The sequence below is a fragment of the Falco peregrinus genome, chromosome 7 (genome assembly GCF_023634155.1).
Source record: "Falco peregrinus isolate bFalPer1 chromosome 7, bFalPer1.pri, whole genome shotgun sequence".
Classification (NCBI taxonomy): Eukaryota; Metazoa; Chordata; class Aves; order Falconiformes; family Falconidae; genus Falco; species Falco peregrinus.
The window spans coordinates 55,234,924-55,257,722 of record NC_073727.1 but is presented as its reverse complement, the minus strand read 5'-3'; the positions used below and the strand labels follow the sequence as shown (position 1 = coordinate 55,257,722).

At 41.1% G+C, this 22,799-nt stretch overlaps 1 protein-coding gene across 2 annotated transcripts in view; it reads left to right on the top strand.

Annotated features, from left to right (window-relative positions):
* The window catches only part of KLHL29 (kelch like family member 29), a 405,699-nt gene that overhangs the window by 48,281 nt on the left and 334,619 nt on the right, over positions 1-22,799 (top strand). For both annotated transcript variants that reach the window (XM_055810705.1, XM_055810704.1), the window contains exon 2: positions 21,163-21,269. The gene's annotated coding sequence lies outside the window, so the exon portion shown is untranslated. The remainder of the gene's footprint in view (positions 1-21,162; positions 21,270-22,799) is intronic.

The window sequence follows — 22,799 nt, the reverse complement described above, 5'->3', positions numbered from 1 at the left end:
TCAAGTAACTGGGAAGTCAATCGGTCTGTAACACAGGGAATTACTTGCTTTTCATGTGATCCTTGCTGCTCTTGACCTGCCTGTCTTGACTTAACCTATACTGGAAAAAATTGCAACTCTTGGTGTAGCGCACAAAGTTGCCAGGATGTTCTCAGGTCTTCTCTGCCATGTCCACATGCAGATCCTAAAGAAGAGACCACTGGCCAAGATTATGTCAAATTTTAAATGATTTTTTTCTCTCGTTAGAGATGGATGCATTGCCATTCCTAGTTGTGCTCCATCCTTTTACACAGAAAGTATATACTGTTGAGAGTTGTGATGATTACAAAAAATTTTTCCTTTCAATTTTTTTTAGATCCAGTTTTGTGTGCATGGCAGGGAAACACCCCTTCCTATTTAGTTGCAGAATCTGTCTGTATCAGAAGTCCCAAAATCAGACTTGACTTGCTGTCATGTAGTATGGCATGCTGATCTGTAATCCTCAGTCCATTACTATGTGTAGGTTTCTTAGCTTTGCTCCGGTATCTGTAACTATATTAAGCTATATATATATGTATATTTTTAAAAAATTAAGAATGTCTTCTGTATGCAACATGAGTAGTATTCAAGTATTTTTCATTTATGGGACACGGAATTACAGTGAAAAAAAGTGCAAGCATGCATCTCCAGCTTTCCTTGGGATCTTGGACAGTGTTACATGTCACTGGTAATGCACCTAGTCACAGGTGGGGACTGCTGCAGGGGATAATATCTTGTTTATGTTGAGTGCTTTTTCTTTTCTTCTGTATTTTAATGAGTCCCTTTCTGAAGTAGGCTAAGCCTAGTTGTCCTTTTATCAAATCCCAGTTGGTGATCGCTATTAGCAACAACATAACACTTTTTCCCAAGCTTGCACCTGGTTTAAAAAAAGAGCATGTGCTGCTTTGCACATAAGGTTTGTCTCTTAGGTTATAAGAGTTCAATTTGAATAGCTGATTCTGTACTTAGATGCCTAGTACTTAGATACTTAGTATCTAAGTTCTAGGTATCTAGTTCTAGGTATCTTAGTATTCTAAGTTAGATACTTAGTTCTGTACTTGGATACCTAGTAGCTGTGAGAAGCTCTGAGGTGTTTTGTTGGGCTTGTATTTCACTAAAGTAACTTGGAAGAAGTTTTAAATTCAGAGATTTTCATGTTTGTTAAACAGTAATGAGTTGTAACACATGGAAGGCGGAAGCTGAGTTACCACTGTACATATGAGGATTTTTTGTAAGAAATAAAGCTTGCTTGATGGAGGATTTTTGTAGCCTTAATCAGCTAATTGCTGATTTAATAACCTTGAGTTATTAAATCAACTATATGAATATCCATGAAGCAGTTAGTGAGATCCTTCCCAGCAGCATTTCTGCAGACAACAAAGGACTTTAGGTTGAATCCAAGATTCCTTACAATCAATGAAAAGTAATACAATGTGAACTTTGGATCGGATCCTATGGCACTAGAAACAATGAGGTGATTTAAGAACTGGGCACATGTATCTCCTTGAGCTTCTAAGATGCCAGCAAAGCAGAGTTTTAGAGGGGACTCCAATATTACAAACTGATGTAGGGAGGAAATAACCCCTGAAATTTCAACTTGTCATCTGCAGAAAACTTAATTCTCCAGTGTTTACATATCTTTGTCCTCCAAGTAAACATGTTTTTTGGGAAGCAGAGTGTATCTGTTCTGGCTGAAGAATATATAAGAGGAGTTGTACTGTGTCAGTTGTTCTGTTAAGAATAACTTAACCTATTTCTTGGTGGGAAAAGAAACCCCAAAACATTCAAAGGAAAAATCCGCAACAAAATAATAAAGCAGTTGGAGAGCATTGTTTCTTTATATCTTTTTGTGACAGGCAGCATCTTTCTAAAACAATCACCTGTATTAAATAATGGGTGAACTACATAGAACTAACACAAACCTCAGTAGTTTCCAGCCGTTTCCCCCATGTGTGTCCCAAATGACATTTCTCTATAGACATTTCTGTAATTTCATCATGAGAGACAAGCAAAACTATACCCCTATGCAGCAAAGCCCTTGATGATACTGGGATTTCAGTGAAATGAGTGGGGGAGCGAGGAGCTCTAGATTGGTTTTCATCTGCAGCCCTTGGGCAAGTATTGCAAGAAACTTTTCTAGCACCTGCTAAACTTCCTGGAAAAAAGAAAAGCTTTTCTTGGTGAATTAACTTGGGTATTTGTTGCATGTGGAGGTTGGCCAGAAGTCCCATTTGGGCATCAGAGGCTGTCTCCCCAGCAGGTTGGGAGTGTAGTTCCCAGGTGGGAGTGCTGGGGAGATGCTGTGTATGCTCCCTTGGGACTACCAGTGCCTTTGCCCAGCTTTTTGGAGATACCAAGGAAGAAAACACGATCGGTGCTAACTAGTTCCCGATGGGGCTTTTGCTCAGCCCTCTGTGTCAGGAAGCTGGTTGTTGTAAAACAGCTTTCTGGGTGAGGAGCAGCAAGCCCCCAGGCTGCTGGGGTGGCATGCCAGAGTAATAGGGTCTTCTCAGAAGAGCTCTTAAATGCAGGTGTGCCCTTAGCTAATTAACTCACTTGCATGCTTTGCACAAGAAGTGGGAATGTTTCACAGGAAGTAGAGCAGCTGATCACAACAAATGTGGGGGTTTGGATTTGAGGGTTTTTGTTCCTCCCCCAATACCTGCTGCATTAAGTTGCCAGTTGAAGCAGCACAGGCTGAAGTCCTGACTGTGAGTTACGCCATCCAGGTGCTTGCCACTTAAGGGGCCTCTTTAGGCTCTGTATATCAAAGGTTGCTTTAAATCCTCTGATTTTAAGTTCAGCTTGATTCTGTATGGCTACATCTATATTGGTAAATTAAATAGGGCCAGGGCACAGGCACAAGTGTAGTTGCCTATTTGGGTGATCTTCACATGCTTCTGGGCAGGGTTTTGGCTGAGGGCTTTGCCTGAACCACGCCCAGGTGTGGGCATGTCTCTGGAGGCCAGATAGACAGAAATACATCTGTAGAGGAGAGTTTGGGCATAAAGATGGGAGCTATGTTGCACCAGAGAATTAGCATTGACCTGCTGAATGTTGTTTAATGGTATAATATATTTATTCAGGCGGAGAGCCTTTTTAGTGTTCTGTTCTGGTTTTTTGGATGCCTGGAGTTCACAAGCGTGTGTATGTACATGCAAGTGTATAGTATGAGATGGCAGAGCTGTTTTTGCCCCATATGGGAGTGCAGAGGTGGGGGGACCAAGCTTGCCTTCCTCCTGTGCTGCAGCAGGGACTAGGAGAGCCACCCTGCAGGGAGAGGTGGGAAGAGGTCCTTACATCCCAGACCATGCTTTGATGGCATGGTGGTTATGGCTGCTGCTTCCTGGGAGCTGAAGGTGGGATTCCAGACCTCAGACAGCAGAGGGGATTGAACCACCAATGCCTGTATTTAAGGCAAGGGCTTCAACCACTGAGCCATTGAAGGGAAGGGGAATGGTGCTTTTGAACTGCTTAAGGGGAAAGAGGTAAAAACCCTCCCCCTTTTTATTGCTCTCGGCAGAGGAGAAGGGAGATGGAACAGAGAGCAAATTCCAGTAGGGAGAATAATGCCTAGGAAGCTGAAATGAGGATTTTTATCTCCTCCCAGAGAGCCAGATTTTATGATCGGTTCCTCTCTGCAGCATTTCCTGGGCTTACGCTGCACTCCTGCCCACCCAGCATCCTGTCTTCTGCAAGCCCTGCTCCTGGCATGCCTTGCCATGCCATGTGCCTGGCAGGGAGTGGGGGTGTCACACTGCCATGTGACATGTTCCTCTGTGGTTCCTTCCTTGTGCAGCATCTTCTGCAAATGCTGAATTGTCTTCCATGATCTAATCTCTGCTTAATAACTAAGAGTATTAAGACTCATTTGCACAGTGTTTTAAAGGTGGTGTATAACTACAAGTCCCTGTGACTTCTCTTTTCTTAAACATACTTCTTTTGATGTTAATTGCTCCTTAATGCACTTGAGTTCCAGTCTGAACCAATTCCACTACTTGGTTAGCTCTAATTCAGGAGCTTTATAGATGCTTCTATAAAATACTGGTGGGTTTTCACCCCCTTTTTGGTACAGTGTTCATCTCTGATACTTACAGTTGCATGAAGTACAGCCTTGAATTGATGAAATTAACGTTTCTTGATCCAAGCGATTAAATGTGGCTGTAAATTTTTAAGCAGAACCAGTTGCTGCAATTCCCCATCAAAGAAAATCTTGTGGACTTGAATGAATAAGACTTAGGGAGAGCATTCTCCTGGGGAAGCTGATTAGTTAATACTTAAGTAATAGCTTTTTCTCTCCTCTCCTCCTGCATCTCCAGACCTGAAACAACACAAACTATTCCTAGATCAAAAGAACACTCAAGTCACTTTTATCAGACAAATATTACAAATGGTAGGCTCTTATTTCTCACTCGAGTAACAGCACAGGCTTTCACGATTCCTTTAATAAACTTAAAGTAGGTCATAATACCCACCACTGCATCCTTAAACTGGTATAAATCTTAGTTTCCAGAGTTTTAATTACAGTGGCTGCTCCCATTAGGTGGTCTTGTTTCGTGGCAGGATGCTAGACAGCTCTCTTGCTCCAAGTCATTTGTGGACTGCGGGTATGTCTGTCAAACCATAATGAGCAATGAAAGAATGAAGAATGTTAATTTAACTGATGCTGCTTTTGCTGTTAATGTAAGTACCACCAGCTGCACCTCGTAAACATTGCTGTTTGCTTGCCTGTGCATCACTATTCAGCGAGACCTAGTGTGATTGATAGAGGCAGAATTAGACTGATGGCTTGCATGCTGCAACTTTTCTGTAGTGCTACTTCTGTGAATGCTTTTTTGTTGCAAGAGACAGCTCCTAAATTTTGATTGCTTTTCAAACTAGCAAGTGCTGCTAGTGTCAAATGCTGATAATTGCTTTATGACAGAAAGGTATTATAAATTAAGCAGAGGTCAGCGTAGATGATGTGCAGATTACCTGCTGGAGGAAGGATGGTTGGGTAGAAGTGACACTTAGGAGATGCTCGCTTTGGCATGCGGGGGTTCTGTGTGCTCACACACAGCTGCTTAAACAATGGGCCCTATAATAGGAAAGGACTTGCTGCAGCAATAGTGGTGCTTGAAGTCACTTTATAATTAGAGAAATTACTTAATAATGCAAAACTCCACAAATGTTTTTCTGGCCCATTAAGTGTTCATGTAAACTTCCAAAATAAAGCTGCATACCTTCTTTCACCTGCCAGTTGTGGCATGTAGTGAGCAAAAGCACATTTTGTTCCTCTTTGGTGGGTCATTAGGAGGGTGGTGAACCCCAAGAATTTGACACAGGCCACTTACACTCCAGTGCCAGCTCGTCCAGAAGCATCTCTCCTTCCTGCCCTTGCTCCTGTGCCTCTTTAGCATTAGCCACATCCTTTGCCTTGATGGTTTCTTGAAGCGTTTCTCATCTCTATCATAGCTCCATTCTCGCTCTGTCCTGATATACCCATTTATTTTAGAGGTGATTTACTAAGCACTTCTGTTTTTACTCCAAGTGTATGTCAGGGTGAAATGCTCTAAATCAAAATGACTGCAGTCTTTAGGCTTTAAATTATTTAGGGTTGAAAACAAAGAATACTCATTTAAGTAATTGATTTCTTTTTGCTCTCTATTGCATATAACTTATTTCGATAATATTCTCCAGTTAGTAATAATTGAAATGTTATGACTTGCAACTAAATACCTTAAATTTATACCACTCTTTACTAATCATAATAATATACTCTATCTGCACACTATTAGGTTTTAAAGCTTTATATTATTTAGGTAATAAATATTGTAGCTTTATTAAATTTATAACAGATCAATTCATAGCAAGCCATACTTTGGATGTCTTTCTGAACACCTATAATCAGTGAAGCTCCTTGTTTTGAATGGAGATGAGAGATGCGGAATGAGTCAGAACTGGTGGTTGTGACTCACAGGACCTGATGGTTGTGGCACCAGACTGCAGGCCAGAGTCTGGTCCCTGCTTCTGGGATGCGCCTGGGAGGAATGAGATGCAGTGCTCCTAGGTTTCTCATGTGTGTCATACCTGTAGGCAGTATCTTACACTACCTTTTTTTTTTTTTTTTTTTTGTGAAGGGTGTTGATGTTTTACGCAAAGTAGGCTGAGTCCTTAGTAGTGTTTGGGTGCTGCTTCATTTAGTTGCTAGACTGCAGCCTCATTACTCCAACTAGTGCAGTTCTGGTACATATGAAAACAGAACAACAGTCCTGAAAGCTTTCAGGCTAAGTAGAGAAAAACCCACACAGAAGTGGCCTTTAAGTCATTGATACCATAGATGTAAGTTCATAAAGCTTGCCAGAGCTGTGGCTTGGATATTTATGTCCTCCTTTTTGACCTGCCCCATAACCTGTGTTTATCAAGGCTTTAGAGTTTTTCAGTTTTATTGATTTCAAAGAGAATGACATACATGTAAACTTTTGGTGTCCATGCACCTAGGTGCTGTAATGAGATTTTTCCAAAAATGCTTGCATGTACTTCTAGGGACCAAAACTGGTTATTATATGGCCTCATGCTTGTAAGTTTGTAATATTAGGCTATATATCTATCTGTCTTGCTTTTTTCCCAGCCTGTGACTGAGAAATTAACTTTTCTTGGTCTTATTTTCAGTGCATTGGTCCAAGAAAATACTTTAACTGCTGGCTATATTGAAACAAAGAAAGAAAAAATATAATTCTGGACAGCCAAGGCTGAAAAATCTGGATTCTTGGGAAAGGTTACAGAAGGAAAAGATAAAAATAGTAACACTTAAGCACTAATAAGAGTAATAATATAGCTATGAGCTTTACAGTGTTTAAATACACAAACATGGTTGAATTGACCTCAAATGGCAAGACCACCTTCCATGGATATTTTTTGTATGTTTTCAAGTTGTTATTCTTTTACTTATATTCTGAAGATATCATTTAACATTTTCTTTAAACCTTAGTCTGTTTAAGCCCTTAGATTAAACCTAGGTTTTAGTACTTCTTAAAAAATTATATTTGAAATTATTACATCTAAATCCCATATAACTGAGAAATATTTACTTTAATACAACTCAGTATGAATTTCATAGTGCTTTCTTAAGGGAAAAAAACGTTTTACTCTTTTGTGAGAGTTTTCCATTTAGTGGCCATCTAAAATTATTTCATTCATAGCCATTAAAAAAAAGGTATTTCTTCTGTAAATAAGGGTCATTTTAATGGGTATGAAAAAATCCATTAAAATGTCATATCAGCATCAAAGCGTGATGCTTCAGTTTGCTATCTAGTTGGTTTTGGTTACGTTTTTTCCCCCACCCTTGAATATGTTGTGAGCAAACCAAAGAGAAGACCATGTGGGTGTATTCAGATAGTATTGCCACTGTCATAATGTGTAACTTCAGTAGAAGACCTGTCCTCCCCCTCAGTGTTGATTTCTCATCCTCTTTCTGTTGGTCTGCACAAGCTTCGGGTGGATCTGGTGAAGCACATCTCATTTCTTCAGTCCATGTGGGCATGCAGCAGCTTTTCCAGGGCTTCTTTCAGCAGTGGCACTGAAGGGCACCTACTGCTGAAGCCTTGTGCCGTGGTATCAAAACAGGCTTGGCAGGAAGCAGCAGTGGTTAATGATGTGTCGTCTTGCCACAGAAGTGATCTGAAACTTACACTTGAATGTGGTTTAGGGAAGTGAAGAAGGGATAAGAGACCAAGTGAGTTATGAAGAGGTGACATCCTTACCACCAGGTATTTCTTTCATCTAGTTTCAGAAGAGGCTGCTGCTACGTTGAAGACTCTGTAATCTGGTTGTATTGCTAATCCCCGGATATACTCACAAATATATGTGTTTTTTTTCAGGAAGGAAAAGCTGCTTTGCTTCTTGGGGCAATAAGTCTAACTGGGTTTTGTTCACCTTGGGTTTTAGGCTGGAGATGAAAAAATGAACAAGGAGATATGCCAGCCTTCCAGCTCTTCCTGTAACTGATGACGTGTCCAATAAAGGGTAGCATATCTGTCCACATGTAAGCCATAAAGTCAGGATCAAATGGGTGAAACTCCCAGCTTTAGTCCTTCTCTTATGAGTTGGTGACATATCCTGTTCTTCTCTCTGGCACTGGTGTAAGTTTTGTTGTAAACAGTTCTACTGTGTGAAGCTCAAGAATGCTTCAGTGAATTAAATATTCTGTGTTTAAAAATGAGCGGGTGAAAGAAATTAACTTTTTGAAGAAAAAAAACACCAGCAACTTCTGATCTCATATTAGAAATAACTTAAGGCAGGCTGGACTAATCAATCAGTAAGTAATACTTCCGTTTTCAATGACTGCACTTACCTCGTGCTAATTTTCATCAGCATTCCAGATAATAATACTACTAACCATTATTTTCTCGCCTAGTTTGCTCAGTACTGACAGATAATAGATGATCTTATTACAAATAGATTTGACACTGCATCCATGAAAATGTGAAAATTGGAGTCTCTCATCATTATTTAAAATGTGTGCTCGCTCACTCAAATGAGGTATAAGAGTCTACTTTGGAGATAAAGTAGGCCAGATTGCTGCAAAGGCTGCTTCAAGTGTCACACAGGTTAATGTAGATGTATTATGTATTTATATAGCCTATAGGAGGATAAATTTTCAGCAAATGATTTGGACTGAATGTGTACTTGATCAGGACTCTCATTAATAACCCATGGCCACACTATGGTGAGAAGTTACCTTTGCAATCACAAAGATTAATTCTGGGGCTGTCTGTTGTAGTTTGGGAGAAAGAGTCCAAAGAAACAGGCGAGTCACGTGTTATGTACTGAACAGCAATCTGTATGGACTGAGCTATAGATTAAGATCCTGTGCTATCCCTGACCTTTCGATTAAAATAGCGAATTTTTTTCAGCCACCATCCTGGAAATTGGTACAACATTGCTTTTCTCTGAAGATGAGGCGTGCTCATGCTACGTGCACATCCATGAAGGTCCAATGCCAAACCATAACCTCCATGCATGAGACATCAAAGATAGATTTACTTTTTCCCATTGGGTATTAGGTCGTGCCCACGTTTCTGTGAGAATTACAGTAATGTAGTCAGAAGTTAGTAACTAAGGTGATGACCCACCCAGTCGGACTTGGTGCAAAGGAAGGAAGAACTGATTAAACATGGGACAACATTTTTTTTTTCTACTGATAACTCGATTTCCCTGCTTGGCTCATGAGACCCAGCATATTTTAAAATCTCAGGAGCATGGACATCGTCAGTTGACTTGTCCTGGATTGCTACAAAACTTCATTATTTTGCACTGGCCTTGTACATCTGAATGTGAGTAGTTGCAGAAGCCATGCAGCACAATAAAATGGTTTTGATAGACCTTTTCATCAATAGCATGTGCCTGTAATGTGGCATTTGGGTTGTATAGCTTGTGGAAGTGATCTAGAACCTGGACTAATCACATGAAGGCAGTTGGTGTTTTGAGAGTCTCTGAATTATGCATATGACAAATGAGAACCGTAAGAGAGAGCGCTGAGTGAGGCGGATTTGAATGGAGATGTTAGATGAGATGGAGACCTTCTGCCTGGAAAGCACATCAGCAGAGAGTTGGAGCTGTGGAGTCTTTTGATGCCACCGTTAGGCCGTGAGGAGAAAACTGAGGAAGTAAACAGCAGCATCTCTGGCTCTGAGGCATTATCATCATACATACTGTCTGTCATCAGCGTGTTCTTCATATCGAGAAATGGGTGTGTGATGGTCTTATTTAAAGCCTTTGATGACAGGTTGCAGGATGCTGCCTGGGGCTATAAGACAAATAACAGTAGTCTTCTCCATGGTTGCTGCCTGACTTTAAAAATGAGTACCTTCCTGACTGCGCCAGTGCTGGTTTGTTAAGACGGAAACAGGTTCTCTGCTATCTATGTAGCTGCTGAACGTGCATGTGTTTTGGTCAGAGCTGTAAACAAGTTTGTTAAGGGAAGCACTGCGGTTCTTCACCTGGAGTATTCATGTGTCTCTAGATGTGGTCAAAGCATCACAAAGTACCTTAATGATGTGAAAGGACTTGCTGTAATGCCTCATTCAAAGTAGTTGGGTGGAGGCTGTCCACCAAGCTTATTGAGGAGGCCTGCTCATGGGGAGGCACTGGAGGTAGCGCTGATGCGCCACCCACCAAGCATGCAACTGAAAATAACATGATTGCCAGGAAAACATGAATCCTTTAAGGAAACTCTTTCCCTCTACTTAGCTCTCATATAGGCATCTGGACGATTGCAGGCAGTGCTGATTCTTCTTGGGGAAGGTTAGCTCTCAGGCTACCCACTGATGAAAGTTTCTCAGCACCATACGTAAAGAGCCTAAACCCTATGTTTTTATGTAACCTAATTCTTAAATTAAATCTAGTAGCTCAATTTTAACAGCATGATCTCCTCACACAATTGAATGAATTCTGCGATGGTCATACGTGCTAAAGTCAACAATTTACATCAGGAGAACAAATTCTTGCTGTGCAGGAATTGCTTCTTTTTCTGATTATTCTCATGGAATCAGAAATTTGATTGACTGTAACCTGCTCACCTCCCACACTTCCTCTTCTGTCTTAGTTTGCTTTATTTTTCCTCTAAAGGGGATCTTTTGTAACTGATCTGTTTATTCTGCTGTTTCTTTGGGGATGACAAATTAAGCTACAGATCTTTTTTTAGTGTTGTAATTGGGAGGTGGAAAGAGGAGATTAAGAGCTCTGTTACGCCACTGTGCTCCTGGCAGTCAGCTTTGGAAATTTGGTTCATTGCTTTGGAAAAGTGGCCAAGATCTGTGCCTCAAAGGTGTGAGAGTTTGAGTCCTGTCATTCTAATGTTGATTTGGGGTATAATAAATGGGACAGCTGATAAAGGATTGAGGAAGAGAAATATAATTAATGCCAATCAACAAAACTTATAGAAAATAAATCCTGTCAAGCTAACCTGATATCTATGAAGTGTTCTAGTGTGATTGCAAGTTTGATATTTTTGGCTTCTACAAAGCATTTGACTTGGTGACACCATTTTGATTGAGAAATGACAACAAAATAATTTGATTTGGCATGTGTGAGGGATGGGAATTGAGCTTGCCCAACTTAAGCCATTTAAAATTCAGTATTCTACTCTAAACCAGTTGTCCTAGGCTCCGTCTGAAGTCAGTGGAGAGGAGGAAAGAGAGTTATTCCTCCACCCCTGCCTTTGGCACCAGGGAAACCTGACTTAGTAGGACAAAGCTGCTGTCTCTGTTGGTAATTTTTGTGTACATCCACAGGAGAACTTCAGGGAGGCTGTGCTAAATCTGGGTTTGACCATATTGCAGATGGTTTCAGAATGTTATGTTTGGGTCTGTCTGCGCCTCAGGGAGGTTGATGAGGTAGGGAGAGATGGCAGAAGAGTGATAATGGTGGCGAAGGGGTGGAAAGACATGCCTTTAAGCCACTGGGATTTCTTGCAATCACTCATTACCCTAATCCAAGAGAAGGAAAGAATTGCTTAGCTTTTCTACATTGGAAATTTTAAGAAAGGAAGAGTCTTCAGTCTGGTGAACAAAAATATAGCAAGATTTGTTTTCTAGAAATGAAAGCCAAGAAAATTCATAATTGAAAAAACAAATAGGTTTTGACAGCAGGAATAATTAATCACTAAAGCCTTTCACCAACACCCCCAAGGCATCACTAGAAACTTGGTACTCATGACAGGATTTTTATTTTTTCTTCCTGAACAAGGCAAGAAATTGAGTCCTGTGTGTTAAAATATGCAAGAGAATCGGACTAAGGTCAAAAAGGGACTTCTAGGATTATCTGGTCAGTAAAAAGTGTGTTGGTCCCTGCAGTGAGAATGCTTTCCCTGGATGTGGTGAACTTTTCAGTCCAAAATGAATCAGAGAGAAAATGGAGACTGTATTTGTAGACTCAGAGGTGATTTCAGTCAGTCCTTCTATACCCAAAGGTAGTCTGCCGGTAGACTCTCATAGCTCTTGAAAACCTTTTTGGGATCCAGAATGTTGCTGGCCATACCACCCTGTAGCAGTGTTATTACCTTGGCTACATTTTTACCTTTCAGACTACTTTATACCTGAATATTGCATAAGGATGTTGTTACCGTCTCTTGGGGTATGGCAGTGTTAGTTCAGATCATAAGAGTAGTGGTTGCTTTTGCCCTTTCAAGCACTGGCTATTCTTTCCAAGCTAATGATACTGTGCTCACCTTTCCCATTTTGCAGCATCAGACCCAAGAGAATGAGCTTTTTAGATTTCCCCCCTGATCCCTGCTGTCTCTGGTACATCGTGAACCAAGTGCAGTTCTTGTTCTCTGTTCAGTTTGTCTTTGCATTGTGCAAGGCTTCACGTAAGCCAAGGAGGGACACAGAAGACTCTGCTAAGAGCCAGGTACTGGCTTTGCCACTGCTCTGGCTCTTTTGCAGCAGCCTGTTCCTATCCTGCTGCTCCCCAGCTGTCTAATAGCATTCCTCCCACGTTACAAAGGCATGATGTGGCTGTCTTCCCATTACCTGCAGTTAGCTGGTTATGTTACCTGGCTCCCTGATAATCGCTGAGAGTCTTAACTCGAAGAGTAGGACTTTCTATTAAAAAAATAAATCTGCAAATGGCAAACCAACAGGTTTTGGTCTGTTTCTACTTTTCCATTAATTTTTTAAAAAAAAACAAACGTGGGAAAGACCGTTCATGATGTCAAAGAAGATGAGGTCCTTTAAGTCTCAAATGCTTCAGTGCTTTGAATGCTGGTCTCTCCAGCTGCTTTGTTGAAGCAATAGAGTTGGGAAGGTATCTTAGTCAAGCTGCCCTAAAACTTTTCAGCCTTTTAATCCCAGTGCCTTCAAAACATTTCAGAAGAAGGTATCTTTGTTAGTCTTGGCTTCAATAAAGAAATAAGACCTTTTAACACATGTACTTGCTTGTTACCTTCATCAAATCTCCAGGAAAGCCAGTGGACTTCAATGAATTTTGAAGAAGCTGATTTCACTTTAAGGAAATCTACCCTTTTTACTAGGCTGTGCTTGTCTTCAAAGCAACTTCGCTATTCAGGTGAATGATTTTGAACTGAACATTGCAGATTCATTAGAACTCTGCATTTGTTTGAATAAACAGTCTTCTCAGTGGTCTCTTTTTGCATGTGAATATTTTGTGTATCTCTTTTTGAACTCCACACATCTCAGTAGCTTTCCTTGAGCTTTTTTGGGGGAAATAAAAAATAAATAAACTTAGAATGAGTAAGAAATTCCTGTTTGCATAATCACAGTCATCTGGTTGTGAGTCTTGATACAGAAAGCCACAGAAATTAGTGTTGTCTGGATAATACAGTTCTGTTTAACATGGTTTAGGGGAAGGACAGTGAAATACATTTTTTGAGGATGGGATCCTAAAGTGTCTGTCTACATCTTCTTCTGGAGTTTTGTTCAGTTGGGCAGGTGATTTAACTTCATTTACAGCATCAACTATAAAAGCCATCTGTAGAAAAAGATAAGACTTAATAGACTATTAATGCTGGATGTCTGATCTTGTAGGTCTATAAACTCATTAGTAACCTGTGATCTCTGTACATCTTCCGGTGTTTTAAAAGTATCTTTTGAAAAAGTGTAAATTGGCAAGTTTTGTCGTAATTGCTCATTGCATTTGAGTTTGCAAAAGTAGCTTTGTTTAAGATCTGATTTTTCTAATGGCATATTTCACTGTTTCCATTTAAACTTTGAAGTGGCATCTTTGTTTTTCCCTTTTAAAGAGCAGCATAATCCAGATGCCTGTCAAAAGAGTTGATGTAGCATTTTATGAGTAATCTTTGTTTGAGATTTTTGTTTGGTCAGAAATATTTTCCAAGCTCTTATAAAGCTCCCCATGAATATTATTGATGTATACTTCCGTTAAAAGAAGTGATTATCCATGCAGGAATACATACTGAACAGTTGGTTCTAAAGCACAAATGTTTTCTCAAAAGTTACATGATGTCATAGGAGGAGTTAATTCGTCAGTGTAATGGAACAGGGAGATACTGAGCTAAAATTACTCTCCCCTTCCTTTTTCCCAGCTTAACTCTTTGAAGCACAGGCTAACATTTAAGTTTGGAGAAGTTTTTTGAAAGTATATACAACACAGGATAACCTCAGGGTTACTGTCAGCCTGTCTGAATCTTTGATGAAGAGATGTTAATAGTTCCCAGCCTGCTTTCAGAGAGATGAGTGTGATTGTGAGAAACACTGACTAAAACATACAGAGTGGCATTAGGAATCTAGCTGTTACCATTTCAAACCTGGAGCTGTTAGACAGTACATCCAGTGATGCTCTTATTTGTTGCTGTTAAAAGACTTGCATAAATAACTTGCACTTCAGGTATCTGCCGACATCCTCCTCTCTGGTCATTTTTCTCTGGCAATTCTTCAGTTTTGATGGCTGCAGCTTAAATTTTTAGGGACCTTGATGAGGACTGGTGGCATTGTGGTCTTTTTCCAAGAATTTCAGAATCCTTTTGGCTTGCAAATGCTGTGGGGTCTACAGGCCTTGCAGTGCTTTAGCCTGCAAATTAGTAGTTGTCTCCTCAGTTGAGGAAAAGAGAGATCTGTAAGTTCTGTAATAATTAATAGATTAGGGTCAACATACACAATAGTGTTCTGTGGGCATCAGAGTGCAGGGCAGTCACTCCTTCCTATAAAGTCAGTGAGATTGAAAATGGATGCATCCTTCAGTTCCAGCCCTGCGTTTTTATTTTTTCTATCCCAGTATGCAACTCTTGGCTGCAACTTCACCCAACTTCAGAGCCTGTGTAGGTTCTCATGGGATCCATAATTACTCCCTTCTCAGACCAGTTGCTCAGTTTCTGACAGTGTTAGGGCAACAGGTCACACCAGGAATTACAGAGATTTTCCTTGTAGAGCTGGAATAGTCCCAGTCTGAGTACGCTAAGGATAGCTGGGACAGTGCAGCAGTAGTCCCTAACCTGTGCAGGACTTGGAGCTTTGGGTATGTCAGTCTGTACTTCGTTCCTGTGTCTGTATGGCTTCCTGGTTGTGCTAAGCTTGGCTGTTTGCAGGGTGATTTGCCAGATACACTGCCTATAAGCACCCTTCTCTTACTGGTTGTAAAACATCTACGTAGCCTGCCTAGAGAATGTTTATACTTCATATTGGAGTCATCCCTTTTGCCCTCCCTGCCCTGTCCCAATTTGCTTTCCTTTGCCTTGTTTATTTGGAATGAGGGCATGCTCCAGCCCTGCCTCTGTTTTGTTCATTTTCTTCAGCCCCTGCCTGAAGCTGTGGTACCTGTTGTGGGGGAGGTTGTGTTTGCAGTGCAGAGCAGCTTGTAAAGGGCATTTTTAAAGCATTTTCTGCTTCAGAGTTGATTTATAGGTTGTCTGCACGGGCAGGCTTTCATAGAATATTTTTGTGTTAAACTTACTCTGATTAATTAACCTACAATAACTGTCTCCATGTCCTTGGCTTTATCCTTCTTCATTTCCAAATACTGTTTAACTACAAGTGAGATGCTGTGGGCAGGTGCTGCATGGTTCGTTGTTTCTTCACTAATGTCCACGTCGTGCACCTCTGCTGCAGGCTCTTGGGTGGCCTCTGCTTCAGAGGAGCTCTGAAACAATCCCTCATTGCAGTACTGCGTCGCTAAATGTTGCTGCATGCTTCTCATCTTACCTTAGATCAGGAGGATGCTTTTTAAATCTGCATATGCTTCTGTCACCCTGCACAGCTCTTGGTGGATGAGCTAATCTGCTGTATCGCCCTTGGATGTTTCATCTGTAACAGAGAAGCTCTGAAACGGGTTCTTGCTGCATAAGAAAACTGGGGCTTTGACTTGACATCAGATAAAATCACTCTCCCTCATCCTTTCTTGCCCTTTGGAAATCTGTTTTCTAATTTAGTACTTAGATGAAGCATGGTGAGCTTTCCATTAGCTGCTCGTGGTGTCACCACGTCTCATTGTTTGTTGGTGCAGGGTAACTCAATTTTGTTGAGGTTTGGGGGAATCCAGTTGATATATCTGCTTTCTCCAAAAGATCCAGACCTGCTTCTCACTGACCAGGTCTTTGAGCCAAAGGCACTTCTGAGTATTCATCCCTTCATGAAAATGCCCATGTTGATGGGGTGCATGAGTTAACGCCAACTTCTTATACCATGTTTTGTCTGGTCTCCTGCTAGTTTTACCCTGAACAATGAGCTGCCTGCTTCAGAAAGCTTTTGACTACAATGATGCAATATCTAAAACAGGTACTTGTTTTCTATCAGGTTGCTTCAAGTCATTTAATTTAGAAGCTTAGGTACAGTACAGGATGTGTGATCTGTCTGTATTGAGGTTGTTAGGCTCCTAAAGGATAGATGAGGCTTCTGCTGTAGGCTTCTGTAAGGTACCTTTGACTTAATAAGTATTGATACAAGGAATTGAGGCTTTGCCTTTACAGATAGTCCGCTATGATGAGAGGTGGCAACTCTTGGGTGTGGTGTTTAAAGCTCCTCGCTGTGCTATTGCCTCTTCCAGTTTCAGTATTGTATTGTAGTGACTCAGAACTACCTGGCATGCGTTGCTCTCCTTGCTTCCCCTCTCAATGGAAACTACTTGTAAAGGTTTGGTAAGATAAAACACCTTTCATATAAACAGCCAAGACTTTCTAAAGTGGGGGAAGAAAAACTCAGCCAAACGGTAATAAACGATGTAAATTGCAGTATGTTAAACAGTAAAGACTGTTAATCCTGTCTTTGTGTTGCTCCAAGTAATAATTTTGACTCTTCTTTGGGACTGCATGTCCAGGAGCAAGCAAACAGATTTTGAACTTAAGCCTGCCTTTGTGTACCATTTTCATGGTGATGGATTATTGCTTTTCTTGCTCCTTTTTTTTCCCCTTCTGATCCTTCTTTCTTCAGATGTCCTGTATCCAGCTGTGAGGTCTGTTTTGCTTTTCCCTGTGGCACTGCTGTCTAGAATCTGCAATGCACTTTGTAAATATTCTTAATGTCTTCCATTATTGAGGTGGGAAGGCGAAGGGTTTCCTTAATGTAAAACTGTCATTGGCTTCTCAGGCTGCTTCTCAATCAGAAAGCCATTTTATTTTTTATTACTGTGAAAGACTCCTTTTCTGTTCTGCAAAGTTCTAGAACAAGAGTCCTGAGACTACTTTGAAAAGTGGATGTTTCCCCAAGGAGATCTTCCAGAGCAGCTCCGGCCCAGTGTTGCCCTTGGAGATGATGGGTTAACTAAGATAGGATGAGTTGCTATGCAAAGAAGAAATTACTCCCTTGAGTTTTTTCTTTCGTTTCCATAAACTGCTTCATGAAAACAGTGCTCTTTCCAGCAAACAAAACTTAAAACAAAAAAAAATTTCTATTTTCGTTTGAGCTTTTTCAGGCAGTCCATGTGAAGTTCTTTAGTCATGTTGTGAAAGTCAGAAATATTTACTTGAAATGTCTCAACATTTTCAATTTGAGAAGTGTTAAACAGATAAATAATTAGACCAGCTATTTGAAAAGCCTTAACTCCAAAATGAGTTTAACACTGTAAACAAAGCAGGTGAAGGAGGAGGATGGGGCTCTGTATAACAGGACAGGAATGATGGTGGATGGTGTGGACAAGATGTCTACATATCTGCATCTTCCCCAGGCCTTCCATGTACTACTTTCTTGTATTACCTTGCTTTAAGTTTTCAAAAAACTAACCTGCAGCTGGTTAGAGGTTAGGCAGGGCTTTGTTTTCTGTATGAACTAAGGACTAAAAAATTTAAATGTTTTGTCTTTTTCATAGAATAATAAATCATAGAATGGTTTGGGTTGGAAGGGACCTTAAAGATCATCTAGTTCCAACCCTGCTGCCACGGGCAGGGACACCTTCCACTAGACCAGGTTGCTCAAAGGCCCATCCAGCCTGGCCTTCGACACTCCCAGGGATGGGAACAGGGCAACCTGTTCCAGTGCCTCGCCACCCTCACAGTAAAGAATTTCTTCCTTATATCTAATCTAAATCTACCCTCTTTCAGTTAAAAGCCATTACCCCTTCTCCTATCACTACACGCCCTTGCAAAAAGTCTCTCTCCAGCTTTCTTGTAGATCCCATTCAGGTACTGGAAGACCAGTATAAGTCTCCCCAAAGCCCTCTCTTCTGCTGGATGAATCACCCAAACTCTCTCAGCTTGTCCCCGTAACAGAGGTGCTCCGGCCCTCTCATGATCTTCATGGCCCTCCTCTGGACTCGCTCCAACAGGTCCATGCCCTTCTTATGTTGGGCGACCAGAGCTGAACGCAGTACTCCTGGTGGGGTCTCACAAGAGCAGAGTAGAGGGGGAGAATCAATCACCTCCCTTGACCTGCTCATCACATTTCTTTTGATGTAGCCCAGGATATGGATAACTTTCTGGGCTGCAGACCTGCACTGCCAGCTCATGTTGAGCTTTACGTCAACCAACACCTCCCAAGTCTTTCCCCTCAGGGCTGCTCTCAATCCATTCTCCACCCAGCCTATATTTGTGCTTGGGATTGCAGTGACCCATGTGCAGGACCTTGCACTTGGCTTTTTGAACTTTGAGGTTTGCACAGGCCCACTTCTCAAGCCCGTCAAGGTCTTTCTGGGTGGCATCCCTTCCCAGGGATGGTGCCATCAGCAAACTTGCTGAGGGTGCACTTGATCCCACTGTCCGTGTCACTTACGCAGATGTTAAACAGCATCGGTCCCATTACTGACCCCAGAGGAACGCCAGTCATCGCTGGTCTCCGCTTGGACATTGAGTCGTTGACCACAACTCCTTGAGTACAACCATCCAGCCAATTCCTTCTCTACCCAGTAGTCCGTCCATCCAATCCATGCCTCTCTGATTTACAGATGAGGATGTCACGCAGAACAGTGTCAGGTGCTTTGCAGAAGTCCAGGTAGATGATGTCAGTCGCTTTTCCCCAACCACCAATGCTGTAACCCGTAGAAGGCCACCAGATTTGTCAGGCACGGTTTGCCCTTAGTGAAGCCATGCTGGCTGTCACCAATCGCCTCCTTATTTTCCATGTGCCTTAGCATAGTTTCCAGGAGGATCTGCTCCATGATCTTGCCAGGCACAGAGGTGACACTGACTGGCCTGTAGTTTCCCGGGTCTTCCTTTATTCCTTTTTTAAAAATGGGGGCTATGTTTCCCCTTTTCCAGTCAGTGGTAACTTCACCAGACTGCCACGACTTCTCAAATGCAATGGCTAGTGGCTTAGCAACTTCATCTGCCAGTTTTCTCAGGACCTGCAGATGCATCTCACCATGTCCCATGGACTTGTGTACCTTCAGGTTCCTTAGATGGTCTTGAACCTGATCTTCTACTACAGTGGGTGGTTCTTCATTCTCCCTGTCCCTGCCTTCGAAGGCAACGTGGGCAGTGGGGCTGGAGCACTTGCTGGCGAAGACTGAGGCAAAAAAACCATTGAGTACCTCAGCCTTCTCCATATCTCGGGTAACCAGGTCTCCCGTTTCCTTCCAGAGAGGCCCCACATTTTCCCTAGTCTTCCTTTTATCACCAATGTACCTATAGAAGCTTTTCTTGTTGCCCTTGAGATTCCTGCCTAGATTTAGTTCTGTCAGGGCTTTGGGCTTCCTAACCTGATCCCTGGATGCTTGGTAAATTTCTCTATATTCGCTGCAGGCTACCTGTCCTTGTGTCCTTGTTTGCTTTATGAGGTTAACTTTGGGGTATCAGCTAGCTTTAATTCCATCTCTTTAAACTATTTTTTTTATAGTGGTCTGATTTCCCTCCCCCCTGCCGCTGCCCCCCCCCTCCCCCGTGTGATGGTATGTCTTCCCTTGCAGCCAGCTTTCATTACAGATCATTCGTTGCAGCATGAGCCGTTTGCTCAGCTAGTCAAACCAAAGTTGCTATGTGGTTCTTTTGCAGAAATTTAGTTAGAATTTACCAGTTTTATTAAACTGTCTTAAAGGAATAGAGCACGATGAAATGGAGCTCACTGCTTGACTGATCCGCCAAGTGACCTTGCATAATTCGTTTATTTCTTCCATGTGCTTCTGTTTCCTGTTTTTGGTTTGTTTTTTTTTTACCACCCTCACCTTCACCGCATCTCTTTGGAATATAAGCTCTTCAGTGCTGAGCCGGTTTTAGGCTTTCACAAGGAAAGTTATTTTGTCGGGCTACTTAAAGATAGCAAAAGTCATACAATTACTCTGTAATAACATGCTAGCAGAATAGGGAGATATTTTCCAAGGAGATGTTTTGTGTCGTAAACCTTCTACAGCTTGCAGGTAGGATTAGTGAAGTGTTGCTCTACCACCTCAAAATTATTATAATTACACAAAAACATAAAGTTTATATAAAATGAAAAAAGCTTAAGCTGAGATAACAGGAGGGAAGCCCTGATTGCATTGTTCAAGGGAAGTGCACTGTAAACTTCAAATTAGTTTGTAGCAACTCAATTACTTGTATGCAGCTCTCTTGTCACTGTAAGAATCTTCTTAGTGGAAACTGAAACTCCACTGCTAAAAACATGAAATCAATAGGTACTATTATATCCACTTAAAAAAAATATTGTATTGATTTGCAGATAATGACAGCAGTTCATTCTTGCAGGATTACATGCCACTTCCTGTTATAAAGATTACTTCAATATATATTACATATGAGATGGAGAACATAGGTATAAAACTGCTTTGCTTTAATGAATAGTCATTTTACTCTGGGTATTAAAATAAGATATATTTCTTTAAATTTATCTCTTGGGAGTATTTTGATTTCATGGGCAAACCTGTGTTATCAAAGACTCTAGAACACTATTAAACATTTACGTAATCAGATTGCCTTGTTTTTGAAAGTGCTTGAATTCGCCGTCCTCTCTTTGATAGCAACTAATTAAGCAAAATATTGTACTCTTTCTGGTCTCCTCCACATCCTTGATTAGAGGGTTAACACCATGTTACCTTGGGTATTAGACATTCTTTGCTAACCCACAAGTATCTACCAGCATCTAAGTTTCCGTGCTTCGTAACAAATTTCTGTCACCCTCAGAGGATTAAATTCTTCATGTTGATCATGGTAGTCTCCCATTGTGCAGCTATTTTTTTTTTTTCTTGTGCTGTGGCTCATTTGAAGCCTATTTTATTAAGCATAAGTGACTTTATCTTCATGTATTAAAACAGCTTTTTTTCAACTCTTTCTAGGGAATCTGGCTTTGCAGAAACCTTCTGCTAAATGCAAGGGTTTGCTGTCCTGTTTACTGACTGTTACACCTGAGGCTGATTTTGATACGTATTCTGGATATTACAGGGTAAGTGTGCAGATATCTGTTCTTGGTGTGGTTTGTTTTTCTTTCATGGTCTCTTATTTAATTACACAAATGCAGTTTGGGCTGTGCTTGCTTTTCCTTTCAGTGACTGCAGCAAGCCCCTATTGGAGCATGTGCAACTGAGTGTCTGTGTTACAAAAGAAAAATAGTGTAGTAGGATGACTGCTAATGCTGTAAACCTGATTAAGGGTATTTGAATTTGGTGGTGTAGCTCCAAGAGGGAGCAAAGGTATTTTGGTTTGTTCTTTTTTTTTTTAATACGTACAGACTCACAGGCCTGTATCTTAAGAAATTGTTAAGAGCTATGAGATGCTTATCTGGATGTAGTGAATATTTTATGTTGTAAGCTGACAAATGTGCATGTATTTTTACATTACAAGTGAAACATTCTTCATAATGTACATAGTTATAAATATCTGTGAAGTTCACAAGATTAAGTTTAAATATTTGGAAGAGGGAGTTTAAAGGTTACTTGGTTTCTTGGGGGCATGGGGGAGGGAAAGAAAGAACTGATTCCTTCTTACAAATTCTACTGTGCACATCGGAATATAACCTTAAAGACTTGACTTCATTGTTGAATGGCTCTTGTGGGATTTTTTTTTTTTTTTTTTCACTTCCCAGCTACTGGAGGAAAGTGTAATTTAGTGGAGACAGATTTGGTTTTTTCTTTTTTTTTTTTGTTTTTTTTCCTCTTCTTCAGTCTTAATCCTCTGCTTCCACCTTCTCTTTCAACCTGCTGGTTTTTTTGCCTCACCCCTTTCCTAGCTTCTTTTTGCAATCTTCTCTTGTTTTTAATTCATGGAGCTAATCCTGGCCCTTGGTGAAGTTTGATGTCTTTCTTTGCTTCCTTTGACCAGTTTTCTGTCTTCTCACAACCAGATATGTAGATATGGGGTAATTCAGGCTGGAAGGCATGTGGGGAGATCAAACTTCTGCTCGGAGCATAATCCCCTAGAGCAGGTTGCACAGAGCCATGTCCAATTGGATTTTGAATATCTCTAAAGATGCAGACTCCAAAACTTTGTTGGGCGCCTGCTGCCATGTTTCACCACCTCATGAAGGGTATTTTCCTTACCTAAAATCTTAATTTCCATTGTTGCATCTTCTTTCTTCTTGTCATATCTCTGTGCCTTTCCAAGAATAGGCTCACTCTGTCTCCTTGCACCTTCCTTTTGGGGAACTGAAAAACATAGTGAGGTCTGTAGGAGCTCAGCTTGTGTCCCAGCCACCAGTATCCTCCAGTGGACTTGCTCAAGTATGTCAAAACCTTCTTGTTCTGGAGGGCTCACAAATCCTGCCTGAAGAAGAACAATCACTTCTCTGGACCTGCTGGCTGCTCTTACTAACACAGTCCAGGATTGATATGCTTGGCCTTTCTTGCAAGGGCATATTGCTGGCTCAAGTTCTACTTGTTGTTTGCCAAAACTACCAAGTCCTATTTTTATTTTATTTTTGTATTTTTAATCTGTTCAATCTTTCTCACACACTGTTGTGCAATCCTTACTACCAGTG